The sequence below is a fragment of the Balaenoptera borealis genome (assembly GCF_965194805.1).
Source record: "Balaenoptera borealis genome assembly, chromosome: 3".
Taxonomy (NCBI): domain Eukaryota; kingdom Metazoa; phylum Chordata; class Mammalia; order Artiodactyla; family Balaenopteridae; genus Balaenoptera; species Balaenoptera borealis.
The window spans coordinates 114,948,059-114,962,071 of record NC_138866.1 but is presented as its reverse complement, the minus strand read 5'-3'; the positions used below and the strand labels follow the sequence as shown (position 1 = coordinate 114,962,071).

The following is a 14,013-nucleotide window of genomic DNA, read 5'->3' as shown; positions in this document are numbered from 1 at the left end:
CCCAGGCTCACCTGGCCACTCTCCTCCTGGAGACTCAAGAATTTTCAAGGAAAGTAGCTGCTTTGGTGCCCGGCCCTGTGCTCAGAGATGCCACTCTTGTGTGGGCCTCGCGCAGAGAGCAGGAGGGCAACGCATCACGTGTGCGCTGAAGTGTGCAATCCCCCTACTCCCACCTCCTGGATCAGCTGTAGCGATAGAGTCTCCTTTTTTTTTTTTTTTTTAACAAGAAAAGCCAAAACTGCAACTTTTTCAATCAAGCAAGAAAAACAGGCAAACCTGAAACAAACATCTTTAATTAGCTTTGAGATGTTTCCCTGGGGGTCCTGAGTTAGCCTAGATCAATAGGAAAATAAGGGCCCATGAGGCCCTGGGACAGGCTCTGTTTTCTCTGAATTGGAATGAAAAAGCATTTGCAGACCTAAAGTCAGTTATTAGCTGACTGCGACAGGAAGACTCCAGGGTATTCCGTGTCTGCAGAATGTTCCATCAGAAAATGACCCCAAAATTCTATAAACTGGCCAGCAGTTTGTTTTTAACCACCAAACATTTATAGAATTCTTATTTCTTCGTCTATATGCTTTCAGAGAAAGTTTCCAGCAGCTTCAAAGCCAGTGAGACACACAAAGACGCTAAACATGCAATTAAATTTCACAGGGTTTCGAAGCTAAAATACCGCAAGAACCTTTAGAAAATTTCCCCTGGGGGCAGGAGGCTCTTAGCTCTGTACCCTGCCCCCACTCCATACTCAAGGGCAAATTTTTAATCTTCATTTTGTCAACAGGAAAACAAGACTGGTAGTGGGGCAGAGACAGAAATCCGAACTTCTTGAAAGACCTGGCTTAGGTCAGAAAATGTTCAGGCACAGCGTTCAGAGGCCCTGAGGGTCCCCTCGGTGAGTCTCACTTCCATTTGTCCCCCTGAGCCCCAATTTCACACCTGTTCCTAAGGTGCCCCACAGCAGACTGCTACAACCCACATGGTTGGATATTCTGAACACAAATAATGGTCTCTCCATCTTGACTGTAAGCTCCCTGAGGGCAAGATCTGGTCCCTGATTGGTTTACCAACATAACCTCTGAAATCAGCAAGACATCAGATAAGTATTCAGGAGTCTACTCAGAGAAGAAGGAAAACAGTAATCAACAAGTATTAATTGACATTTACTAAGTGCCTAGCAGGTACTGGTGAGCCAAAGAAATAGCCTGGATCTTTGACATCAAAAGGCTTATTACAATCCATTATTTCTGCCATGACTGAATGTGACAAAATACTGGCCAGTGAGATAGCAGGAGGCTTCTGGGAAAGATTTCCTTCCTGGATTAAGAGACCCCCAAGGAGAAGCAGGCTTTTCTGCCGCTAGAGGCAACCGTGTAGAGACGGTAACTCTTGGAGCAGCTGTGGCCGTCACGGGATCATGAGGGCTGAAGATGGCAGGGCAGAAAGATGGAAGGCTCCCAAGTCCTTGCTGGTGCCCGAAACCTCCCTGCCTCCAGACTTCTTAGAGGAGATAATAAGCCCTCACTCACACTGGTGAAGATGTTAGTTGGGTTTCAGGTTACTTGTAGCCCAAAGCATCCCAATACAGCGAGTCTGGCCCCTGGTCCAGAGTATGGGATGGATCAGAGAGGGAAGGAGCCCACTGGCTTACTGCAGTATCCAGGCGTGAGAAACCAAGGGCCTCCACTAAGGAGGAGAGGGTGGCAATGGTGAGGAGAGCCGGAACTCAAAAGATACAAAAGCACAGTCCAGCCTTACCCACAAGATGGCCTAGTCATCTCCGTGAAGCCCAGGGCCCAGTTCCCACGCTGACTCTCCGACGAACTGGAACATAAATAATTAATATTCCCTGCCCATACTCACCCACACACATGCCTCCTTGTGTCTCTGGGGTTAAAAAAAAAAAAAAGGAAATGCATCTTGTTCTATTTATAAGACACAGCACAGCCACAAAGGATGACGACCAGAGTCGTATCAGCTGAAGTTCTCCAAGCAAGTGCCAAGTTTGGTTTGAATTTACACTTCACTTTTCTCAGCCTGTAACCAGTCCTCTTTGTCACTCCAGCTGCTCTCCTTGGAGTTCATCAGACAGGGCCTCGCTCACGGCAAACAGTTTGGTTGCAGAGTATAGAGAACTCAAATCCCTCTCCAGACTTCCAACAGATTATTTGGGGCAAGAGAGGAAGCACGAGGCTTGGACGATCGCAGAAACCTGTCCCGTGAACATGGGGCAGGAGTGAAGCTGTGCAAAGCCTTTCCATGTTCTCTACGGAGTTCCATTGACAGAGGGGGTTATTTAGGGCCACGTGCCCTGGCACATTCCATGCATTTACCACCATCAAAGAGAGAAAAAAAGGCATGCTTGCTGTTATTTTTAATTCCTTCCTCAATGCCTTCCAAAACTCTTCAGCAGAAGGTTTATCCACTACACCCCCACCAGCTCCCAGCCAGTAATATCTTTGAGGCCTCAGCGAAAATGGAGCAGGGGGGCAGGAGAGGTCAGCTCACAGAAGAAGACTCTGCTCCTGGACATTAAATCCCATCTCAGCTGCACTGCACCTAGGGGCACCTCCTGGGCTCCGAAGGGACATGGCCTGATGAGGATGCAGATGTTCTAGAGCCAGGTGAACACCCTACCACCCCCTCACTGCCATCCTCACGTCCCCCGCCTCCACCTCCCACTTCTCCCCCTTCCCTTCAGAGTGGCCATCAGCAGAGCCAAAGGTTCCCCAACTCCTACTGCAGCTAAGTAAGCTCTGGTGCTAACTTGACTATTTTAGATTACCTCTAAGGTCTCATCCAGTTTTAAATTATGTTGCCAACCTGCTGAATGATCTTAGGCAAGTCCCCTCACTCGGAATAGCAGTAAATAATCCAGACAGTCCCTGACACTTTAGCAGTGGCAGAGAAAGCTGCTGATCGAATCCTCCCAGTTTCCTTGGTCAGGTATCGTGATCACTGGCACAGAGGCAGGGTGACTTAGAATGACTATTTTATCCAGGTTTGCCTGGACAGTCCAGGTTGATGCCCATTTTCTGGCCATCACTAATGACAGCACTGCCCTTTTACACTCTTTCTAGAAGTGTCCTGGTTTGTTTAATAAATTACATAGTCACCCCTGATTCTAGAAGGGGCAGAGCTTCAGAGGCAAATCCAGCTCCATCTCTTACCATGAGACCTACAGCAACTTTCCTAAGCAAGTTCATGGATTTTGTTGTGAGAATGAGAACAGCAGCCCATTCTTGGGGAGCCTTGGGGCAGGCAACTGGGTGTCAGGAACCAGACCTGAATTCAGATTCCTGTTCTGCCGCTGACCCCTCAAAGCCTCAGCCTCCTCTTTTTTTTTTAACTTCAAACCGTTTTTATTTATTTATTTACAGCTGCGTTGAGTCTTTGTTGCTGTACGCAGGCTTTCTCTAGTTGCGGCGAGTGGGGACTACTCTTCGTTGCAGTCCGTGGGCTTCTCGTTGCGGTGGCTTCTCTCGTTGCAGAGCACGGGATCTAGGCGTGTGGGCTTCAGTAGTTGTGGCACGTGGGCTCAGTAGTTGTGGCTCGTGGGCTCTAGAGCGCAGGTTCAGTAGTTGGGAGCACGGGCTTAGTTGCTCCGCGGCACGTGGGATCTTCCCGGGCCAGGGCTCAAACCCGTGCCCCCTGCATTGGCAGGCGGATTCTTAACCACTGCACCACCAGGGAAGCCCCTGCTTCCTCTTCTATAAACATGGATTACTCACCCTTCGCAGAAGATGGGTAAAGAAGACCAACCAATTGATCAATGGCCCACCTTGGTGTCTGGCATATAGTCAGCAGCCAGCCCACACTGCATGTGCCAGGATCACTCCCAGGTGAGAGGGCTCAGGTGATCAGCCACAGGTCAGCACAGCTGACCCAAATCCTCAGACAAGGCCACGAGCACCAACTCACCTAAGCTTCTGGAACCAGACCCTGCAGCACACACACCCTGAGTTCATATTCCTATTGAATTTGTGCATCATGAATGATTTTCTCTAAGGTGGCGGTGAAAATCTGGGTGTGAACTTGGAAGCCTTAACTCCATCTCTGTCAGGAAGGGCTTTTAGCAATACTATAGAGTTGTGCTTCATAAAGAAATAATGAGTGACACTGCATAATATTTTACAGTCTGCAAGGAGCTTTTAATGCATAGCTCATCTAAATAAACAACTGAAATCATCCTACCGAGGGAGGCAAGGTTTTTCCCATTTTACTGATGAGGAAAGGGAGGCTCAAAGAAATCAGGTGATTGGTCTATGGTCACCAAAGCAGGAAAGGGGAGAGCAGGGATTTGAACTTGGGTCTTCTGAATGTAAGCCCAGAATGCTCCACCACTGCAGTAGGCTGCCCTTCAGCAGCAGGCCTCTATCAGGGTTCTCAGAAATGGTCCATGAACTAGAATGAGTCTGTGGACACAAAACTTTTATCTTCTAAAAACCTATAAACTTCAATTAACAACAAAAAAAAGCTGACTCTAAACAGATGAAGTAAATTGTATGCACTCTCTCAGTGGTCACCAAAATTTCTGCTTGCTCTCAGTGATAGAATATATGAACTTAAACTATTTTACTTTCCTATTAAGGAATATAATCTGTTTTTAATACATGATAGCATTCGATGAGTCTGCAGTAGAGAATTTAGGTATTTTTGCTGATTGCAGTGTGGTCTGGAATTGGAAAGCTTGGCCTAGGCGATCATCAGTGAAGACATTTACAACACTGACCAGAGATATTCCACACAAAGACACCGTACCAGGCACAGAGAAGACCCGGGGAGAGGCCAGGATCTGATGTTGAGGCCTCTGCATGGAGCCCAGCGACACCCTGCTTAATTTCCCAAGGAATCCATGTCAAGAGGCTGGCATGACTCACTGGCTAATTACCTGAACACTTGGGCTCCCCCAGCCCTCCTGGCTGTACAACTTGTCTTCTCTCCTGACGGCCAACAAAACACTATTTTCACCCTGGTCCAGACATAGCCTAAAGCTGTCCACATGGTGGTGTAAGGGATTATGACTCTGACCCGGATAACTCAGGCAGAAAACCTGCTCTTACCAGCCTCGGGGTGGGGGAGGAACGCGAATAGAATGGTGGCTTCAGCCATGCCGCTCCCCTACTTAAAAATCTCCTGGGCGCTTATGGAGCAAGGTCCAAACGCCAAGTTTGGCCAACTGAAGCCCTTGGCAACATCCTTCTCCCGACTCCTCTCTGGCCACTCCCTCTTCCACGTTCTGGCCACCCTGCCCCAGACACCAGGCCCTTCCACGCTCTGTCTGGCCAATGCTCCATGCAGCTTCCCCTCACTCCCACACTCCTATCCACCCTTCAAAGTCCCGCTGGAGCATCACCTCTTCTGTGAAGTCTTCTGGGTCCCCCAGAAAAGAGCTGCTCTTTCTCTGGGCTCCCAAATACCTCTTTGTTCAGCCTTTGCTAGACTGTCTTTCCCATAAGCCCACCGTAACTGTGGTCACCGTGTCCCTTTTTGCCTCTGCACAGTTCAGTGACAGGACTTTATCTCTGCATCTCTGTATCTCCTGAGGCCCAGCACAAAGTCAGTGCCCAATAAATGGATCCAAAAACCAAATGCACTACAGTGGTTGGGCTCTTTGCTCCACCTTTCAGGTGGGCAGCTGCCATATGTATCGCCTTCTCCCTGATCTGCATTTAATTCACTCTGATCTGGGTTCAAGGTGAGGGAAATCAATCCCTATAGAAGCACCCACAATCCTGTCCATATAATGGTGCCACCTGAGAGGGGCCTCAGTCATGGCTACATAACTGAGAGGATGGTGTTAAGAACAGGCCTGCCTCACCATCAATGGGTCCCAGAACAAGAAGACCTATGAAGGCCCACATAGGCTATGTCATATTTAAAAGACAGAAATCAAGATAACAGACTGATAAATAGAATATGTTCTATCATATTGACAAATACCTTGATACAACCTGGGAGGCCAGGTTTGAATTTAGAGTTCTCTGACCCCTCGGTTTTACAATGGGATGCGGACACTCAGGGAGAGCTGGCCATGCCCAGCATCACCCCACACTTAGAGGGGCTCATGTACACCCACCCATGCAGACACCCCCAGTCTGAATTCCATCCAATCCCTCCATCTCCCGGCCCTGCCCACCTTGTCAGCCTGGGGCCCACGGGTGCACACACGGTCCGTGGTCGACGCAGTCTGCCCTTCCTCAGGCAGATGGACCTGGAAGCAGGCTTGAGACCATGTGGGCAGGGAACTGAAGGGTCAGGACCCAGCATACAGTCTGTAAGGAGGAAGTGCAGACTCCACGTGGGCCATCCCTGGGCCCTACAGCTCTGCCCCATGGAAAGGACCACATCCAGAAGGATGTCCAAAGCATGGCCCACTAAGTGTGAGTGCCCTCTGGCACACCTCAAGGCGCAGCCAACGGTACCGCCATCCACATCTGGGTTATTTTGGAGCCGTGAGCTTCTGGCACCGAACATTCTCACCTGACAACCAAGCCAACTGGTGAGGTGGTACTTGGAGCTGGAACTGCTTTCCAACCAGGCCTCAAACACACACCAGCAACAATAAACATGCACTTCCACACACGGAAGGGCAGGCTATCGGTGACAAGCCTGTGAGTCACGGTGTTTCTTCTTCAGGATCTTATACCCCCCCACCCCAGGAGCACTGATTCATCAAAGTTTATTTTCAATACTATTATTTTTAGTCAGCCAAACAATTTTTAGAATGATGATGGAGGAGGGGAGAACCACCGAAGAATATGAATTCTCTTTCGATAGCCTTCCAAGCCATAAACCAACAAGTGGTGTGACTGTGGCCACTTGGTGCACACCTGCTAGAGGAAGGTCCTCTCACTACATCAACCAATGTTCTCCAAACAGCGAGCCCTGAGAACAAGTGTGTTGGGGTGGGGGGGGAAGCGGGGGGGGACCCTTACTGGAATCTACTGACACCATCAGTCAGATTTCCCCCTTGAAAGGGAAAAATGAGTGTTTACTAAGCACCTACTGTGTGCTGTGAGCCACAGTCAAGTACTTGCTCTCTCTTATCTCATTTTGCGTTGACTTACAGGAGGTAGGTGGGCCCATGCCCATTATACAGATGAGGCAAATGGAGCTTAATCAATGGAAGCAGATGTCCCCAAGGCTGTCACATAGCCAGTAACTGGCCGACTCAAACTCCAGTCTGTCAGACTCCAGGGCCCTTTGTTCTCCCTTGATGACTCTGCTCTTCCCGCCCACCCACGCCCCCAACTCCTGCTCCCCAGGCAATATTTTAAGACTATCTTTGGGTAGAGATAAATGGCTACACAAAGCGTTTAAAGAGGTAGCAAAACAAGCTCACTCACCCTGCCCTTGCAGGCACACAGAGAAATAAGACTCACCTCCAGTCTGAATTCAATGAGGATGCAAGAAAGTTTACAATGGGGCACATTTGAAGCAAAAGGAAAAAACCCAACTTCCATCACCAGTGCCTGCTTTCAGCCACTTGTAACTACTCAAAAAGTCCTTTTTGGGTCCATTACTCCATATTTGGGCTTAGCCCAGAGGTGATTTTTTAAGGAAAAAATGCCTTTTGGCATTTTTGAGCTGTGACAGCGTAAAAACAGACCTTTAAAAAACACACACCCAAAAAGCATTACTATTTTCAAAAGTCCAGTCTCAAAGGAAAAAACAAAACAAAACGGTGACACCTCAGAACTACAACTTGGCCTGGCGGCCTGTGATGCAAGAGTTAGCAGGGAAAGCCACCAGACTGATAATGCTGTAGGTTTCAAAGGCAAACCTTGACGCAGGGTTTCTTAAACAACCCCCTAGTCCTAACTCCCAGCAAAGCTGTCAGGAGAAAAACTTGCCAGATGTAATCAGGGAGAGCCATGTGATACAGAAAAAATACTATTTCGGGGGAAACTCACTTTTCATTTCCTAGCTGGGGTTTCAACTTGTAACCTCCACGCCGCCCCACAAGAGGCGCACGCTTACACAATCGAGTACAGCCTTTCTTTATATAGATGCTTGAAAATAAATAAAGGAAGCTTCCTGGGTAAACCCTGACATATGAGCAAACATTTTCCACAGGTATCCTCTATAATGCCTACCTCTCACATTTAACCATTTTTAGGCAATTGTGGTCATTAGTTTAAGTAAACTTCCTGCTCTGAGAATAGCCAAAAATAGCAACAAAAGAAGAAAAATTGCTCACTGCATCTCAAGGCACACAGCCTTCACTTCGTTACCCTCATATTCAGTTATTTTTATATTCCTTTGTAGTTATATTTCATTGATTTAGACTGACAGGGCAAGGGAGAGGCAAGGAGGGCAGAGGGGGAAAATAACCAAAATTAAAGGCTGAATTACAGTTTTATTACTTTCAACTACAGAAATTCATAGGGCCTTAGGATATTAATCATTAAGAAAGATCTGTGATTCAATGATCAACCGGATGCATGCAAAGGGGAGCTTCTAAAATGCTTGCATGAAAACCACTTTAGAGTTAGAAAGATCCTCTGATAGAGCTTATTTAGCCCATTTTCCAGTTGAGAACATCTGAGGCCCAGAGATGTTAAGCAACTTGGCCCAGGTGACACAGCTAGTTAGAAACAGAGCTTAAGTCTAGAACCTACTCAGGTCTGTTGACTCCTGCCTCCAAAATGACTCCCAAAAGTTTGTTTATGACTAATTTTTCTCTGACCACATTTATGGGGAGAAAAGGCCTGCTACACAAACTTCAGCCTAGTCCAGCATTAGCCAAACTTCTTAATTAATAGGCTTCTACCGTGTTTTCGTTTTAAACCAAGTCTCTCTGTCAAAACATTCTGTAGCAGTGTGCCACGGTGGCAGGCTGCTGTTTCCAGCAGAGGCCTCAGATAATCACTGCAGACAGTGTGACTTGTGCTCTAGATTTGTTATTTCTTAAACTGTTAATTAAGTCAAAACAAAGAATAATGTTACACACACACACACACACACACACACACACACACACACACCCTCATCAGGACTCAATAAACTGCAGAGCTTGGGGGATTTGGTTCTCTGGCATTAAGAAAACAGTATTTACAAGTTAACCAGAGTGAACACACACATGATTATTACAATTCCAAAGGACTCATGTTCAGCAGCCAGTGGACCAGAGGCTACAGGAGGGCAGAATCAGGCGTCTGCCTTGTTCACTGGTGGGGCCCTGCTACCTGGAGCAGGTTTTGGCACCCAGTAGGTGCACTGAAGGAAAGCGTAAACATGAATTGGACAAGTTCTCTCGGATCTTTGTTCTAAAACCTGGAATACAGTAAAATTAGAAACCAGACTTCTGCAGGGCGGGTTTAATATGGCAATTTCCAACCGTTTCCAGGAACCACGGCACTTGAAGATGAGGAGACTGAAGTGGTCAGCAGATGATGCCCAGCCCTCCTGGTGAAGAGCTAGTCCCATCTAGCACTGCACGGGACACTCGTGTCTGCAAAAGGCTGGTAAATCTCCCAGGCCCCTTCACCGGCAGCCTTTCCAGGCAGTTCCCTTCCCAGCAGACTGGTACTACCAGACATGGATTTGGGGAAGGGGGCACGGTAGATTTTGGTTTTTTTAAATATGTCAATACATCAGAGGAGACAAGGACAAAATTAATTAGGACTATTCATGAGCCTTGTTGATTGAGAAAGCTGCATTCCACTTTAGAGAGCTTAACTGCACTTAAAGGAGGCTGGGGGAGGGGTGAATAAAGAAGGTGGGAGAATAGGTAAAGGAATAAAGGTGGACTTCAAGTTTTAAAGCAAGCGCTGCTTGCAACATAGATGGACCTAGAGATTATCAGACTAAGTGAAGTAAAGCCAGACAGAGAAAGACAAATGTCATATGGTATCGCTTATATCTAAAAAAAAAAAAAAAAAAAAAGATACAAATGAACTTATATACAAAACAGAAATAGACCCACAGACATAGAAAACAAACTTATGGTTACCAAAGGGGAAAGGGGGTTGGGGGGAAGGGACAAATTAGGAGTTTGGGATTAACATACACACTACTGTATATAAAATAGATAACCAACAAGGACCTACAGTATAGCACAGAGAACTATAGTCAATATTTTGTAATAATCTATAAGGGAAGAGAATCTGAAAAAGAATATATATATATGTTACATATAACTGAATCACTGTGCTGTACACCTGAAACTAACACAACATTGTAAATCAACTATACTTCAATAAAAATAAATGAATAAATGAAGCAAGCGCTACTTGGTCCTATTCATAAAGGAGCTCATGCAGAGACACGGCTGTATTGTGCATCCAATGGCATTTAGAAACCTCCCAATAAGTTAACAAGTGAAAATTAATGGTTGCTCAGTCCATTAAATCGTGTTAATTTTATTTCCATTATAATAATACAGCAATTACAAATTTACATTATTGAACCAATATTTATTTTTCAAAAACTCATTTTAATTGGATTCCTGATGTGATAAGCTCGAGCCACATTCTCTCAATGCCATCAGCTGCTTGCATTTCTCATCAGAACGAAATGACTACTGTATTCATTGACTTTTTCTATTATTAGAATTGTCATTTGACACTTTACATCCTTGCAAAGACTTCTTGAAATACATTATTAAAAGCTCTTATGTCCATATAGAAACTCAGGTTTATAGGATTTATTTTCAGCAAGTGTTAACCAGAGAAATGAAAAGCTAGGTCACACCAAAAGTCTGCAATTCTGAGGATCCACCATCACCTCCAAGTTGTCTACTGCTTATCGACATGGTCCGTTACATTCTGCGCTAATATATCTAAAGTCACTGTTTCCACCAAGGAAACCTGAATTTCAGGTTTGCAATACTAATTACTCTTTACTTCAAAGCGAGGACACTTTACAGTGGCATAAAATACTGAACACAAGTCACTAGTCACTAGTTCAGTGCGAGCTAGGAGGTAACAAATTCATAGCAGTGCTCCGTTTAGAGAGAGAAGGAAGATAAAGAAGATAAAGACATCCTCATTCTTGTAGGCAACGATCACCATGAACCCAAAAGTTCGTATGATCGTACTACAGTCCAGAAATGTCCTTTGGATAATAACTCCTGTCCTCTTGGTTTTCCACCTCACACGGACTCTTCCCTCCTCTCCCCACCTCCTCCCACAGAATTAACGGTCTGTCCCCCACATCCCTGGGCATTTTGTACATCCCTTGGCTGCAGCTCATGGCCTATATTTTGGGCAAGTCTGTCTCCCACTCTAGATAGGGAGCCCCTTGAGAATAGGCACCCTGCCCTGCTCATCATAGTAGGTATTTAATAAATGACTGAATAATTTAGTCAATGAATGAATGATACACATAGAGGTCAAAACATAACACATCTGTCAAACTCTCTGGTTTACAAAACACTTCCACAGGCTTTACCTCCTCCTGATTTTACAGGTGCTGGCACGAAGCCTCTGAGACATTAAGTGAACTGCTAAATCCATCCAGGTATTAAAACGGCAAGATACAGGACCTGAATTCTGGGCTTTTTCTGGAGAAAACAGATGGCTGTCATTATTTTGTTTTCTAACACAATGACCTCTACAATATTTAAAAAACACATCATAATCCCCCCTGCCCGCCAAAAATATCACTCCATTCTAGAGTTCATATTTCTTCTGATGGCTGGGAATAAGAAAGAAATAGACACTCAATGCCCTATTGCTGTTTCCCTTACTGAAGTGTAAGCTCCTCACAGGCAGGGACCACCTCCAATTTATCTCTGCATCCTCCCCCACTTCCTGGAATACTGACTCAGACGCGGGAGGGGCCAACACCTATCAATGAATCCACAAAATCCAATCCTGTAACATTCGATGCGGAAGTGTGAGCAACGGGCTGTCTGCAACATGCACTGGCCCACACGTTCAACTCCTGGGTGCAAGCAGCAAGTTCCAAGGTTCCAAATGTCAAGGGAACGTCGAGTGGCTCCTAGGTTCGGCCATAGCTCTGAGCCAGCCCCACGGTCAGCTACCCGGTGTCCTGCAGACCCCTCCTCATCCCAGCCCTTGTACAGAGCTCCCCTAATCAAGGTTAACAAGAGAAAGGAGAGGACGGGTGCAAGCAAGTGAGCTTGCTTCCAACGGGCCACATAAGAATGGTGCTCTGAGCAGCGGCTGAGAGAGGACGGAGGACAGGAGACGCTGAGATGGAGACGGTATTAAAGACGCCCCTCCTGCACCCTCGCTCTGTCCCCAGAAGCCTGAGAAAGGAGTGTTAGAGACGGGGATCATTTCCCTTTCTCCCCAGGGTGAGAGCAGCCTGGCAAAGTCCAGGTAGATAACAGGAGGAGGCTGCACCAAAAGAACAGATGCACAAAAAGGGAGGAGAGGGTGTGTGTCAGACCTGGGGTCTGGTTTAATTCTCCCACTTTCCTCTGGACCTGGTGCTCCGACACAAGAAAGCCCAAATTTCCCTCCAAACAAACCAGGCCTTAAGCTTGGTCCAGCTCTCAACAAGTGGGCCAAGTCATGGGTCCCATTTGGTGGAAACACAAGTTATCAGTGTCCATCAGAACAGTCATTTTTAAGTGCACCTGGCTCCTTATCACTGACATAACCTACACACACCTTCTCTATGCTATAACTCCATTCTTATACACTGGCCAGGAAGATACCTGCAGCTGTACTCAGGTACTCAACTAGGTGACAGGTAAGATGCTGTTATACAACTTGCCAAAGTTCTGCCCATCCTGCCAGACCTCAGAGTACCCTGATAGCCCCTCTGTTGGTGTATCTAAATCAGGCTCTTACCACTGCCTTGGCACCGGTCTCTTTGACATTCTTGACACCAGTAAGCCTGTACCACTCCAGCTCTCCAGATCACTGAGACAGGTTAGAGCCGGGGTAACAGAAGCAAGCGTGCGGTCTGGGGGGCCCTAGTATCCAGCTCTAATTGCCACATGGCGCTGTTGCTGCTCAAGATTTCGTATTAGCCAAAACAGGCTTGTTAAAAATCTCCTTAGACTAAGGGCTCCTTACACCCCAAGGTCCAGACCTCGCAGAGTATTTTTAAGTACCCAGTGCCCCACCCCACACACCCTGTGGGATAACTAGGTTCAACATTTCCTTTTGTCGACTTTCCAAAGCCCTAGTTATAAAAGGCAGTGAGGACAGAACAATTTGACAAGCAACCCCACAGCCTACGGGGCTCAGAGACACACCGATATCACCAGTGTGAGGCCAGCTAGCTACCTCCCCAGGACGTGGCCTTTAGTTCTCTGCCCACGACCAAAAACAGCAGTAGCTGTTGCCAAGGGAGACAAGGTAACCCAGAGGCGTGGGCACAAAATCCAGGGATGGAAATCCACTTTGTCTGGATCCACCCAAGCAACTGGGTTTCCCTAACTGAAAAAGATGGAAAAAAATCTGCCTTAGCATTAGGTCCTTGCCAGGCAGGTAGGAGATGGCCCAGTCCTAACAGAGTCATGAGAAGACCAAGTTAACTTGAACTCTCAGAGACACCCAAAGTGTTCATATGCCTCAGGCTGAGCAGGACTTTGGAAAAGGAAAAGGCAGGCCATAGCTATGCTTCCCCAGAGTGCAAACTCCTACCTTGCCAGGCCTCTCCTCCAGGCTGTCACCAGCCCAAAGACTGAACACTGGCAACCTTACCAACAAAGATCCATGGGGCCCAATCCCCCTAGTTAACACTGCTCTAGCCATTAGCAAAGAATGTATTCAGAACCTTCAAAGGGAAGAGCAGCCTGGGCCAGCAGAAGGAGCACATTTGGTCAGAACTGCATGTCTACTATGCCAAGCCTTTTTCACTTCTCTCCTCCAAAGGTTTCTCAACATTAAACGTGGGATAAATCTTAGGCCTAATTACCTGATCTATTTTCCAGGAGTTTCTTTTTCTTGATCTCATAAAAGCATGTGAAAGTCCTCTGTAAGCTGTGAAACACTTTACACAGCTGCTCATTTTATAATTAATAGCTTTTTTTTTTTCCTGTTTCACAACATAAAGCACTTGTCCTCAATGCACTCAGGCAGGTAAGAA

The 14,013-nt window shown here is 46.6% G+C and overlaps 1 protein-coding gene across 2 annotated transcripts in view; it reads right to left on the bottom strand.

The window, feature by feature from the left end:
* SMAD3 (SMAD family member 3) overlaps positions 1–14,013 on the bottom strand; it is a gene marked incomplete at its 5' end in the record, with an annotated part of 119,784 nt that overhangs the window by 103,953 nt on the left and 1,818 nt on the right. The gene's annotated exons all lie outside the window — the stretch shown is intronic.